Here is a 639-nt window from a genome sequence, read left to right as displayed (position 1 = left end):
TTTTTTTTTTTTTTTTTTTTTTTTCAAAGTTTTTTCAATAAAGAGATTGCAGAAAACACGGCTGATAAGTCACTTGATGCTGTGGGCTAAAATATATATAAAGAGAGTCGAAAATAAATATTTCTTCCCTTAATTCGATGCACAGCATGACAAATCTGTTGTATTCTTGTAAGTCGCAAATTTAAGGGTGGACTTTTTTTTTTACTCACATAACGGTTTTTAAAATGTCCCTTGCTCATTCTTATGTACGATCTACTGCACTCAAAACTTTGATTGAGAGATATGGCTACAGCTCTGCAAACGAAAGTTTCGGAATTACATGTGAGATTCTACAATTACATGGTTAGTTGAATTCGAAATAATCTCAAGTATAATTATTGGTGGATAGCTGATTATCGGGTTATTATTATAGGTTTGCTTAGATAACCGCTAATTACATTGCCAATTACGTGCTGTACGATAATTATATGTTGCTAACGTTAGGGGAACAACTCTTAGATTACCCTAGGATTTTACTGGATAAAAAGATTGTGCTAATAGTTGCTGGCAGGAATGTTTTGAGATTAAATTCAGAAAGGATTTAGCAATATTGGAATATGTATATGTGAGAGTATTTATGTGGTTATGTATGCATGTGAG

The sequence above is a fragment of the Octopus bimaculoides genome, chromosome 19, assembly GCF_001194135.2.
Source record: "Octopus bimaculoides isolate UCB-OBI-ISO-001 chromosome 19, ASM119413v2, whole genome shotgun sequence".
In the NCBI taxonomy this organism is placed as follows: domain Eukaryota; kingdom Metazoa; phylum Mollusca; class Cephalopoda; order Octopoda; family Octopodidae; genus Octopus; species Octopus bimaculoides.
Note: the sequence above shows the minus strand (reverse complement) of the source record.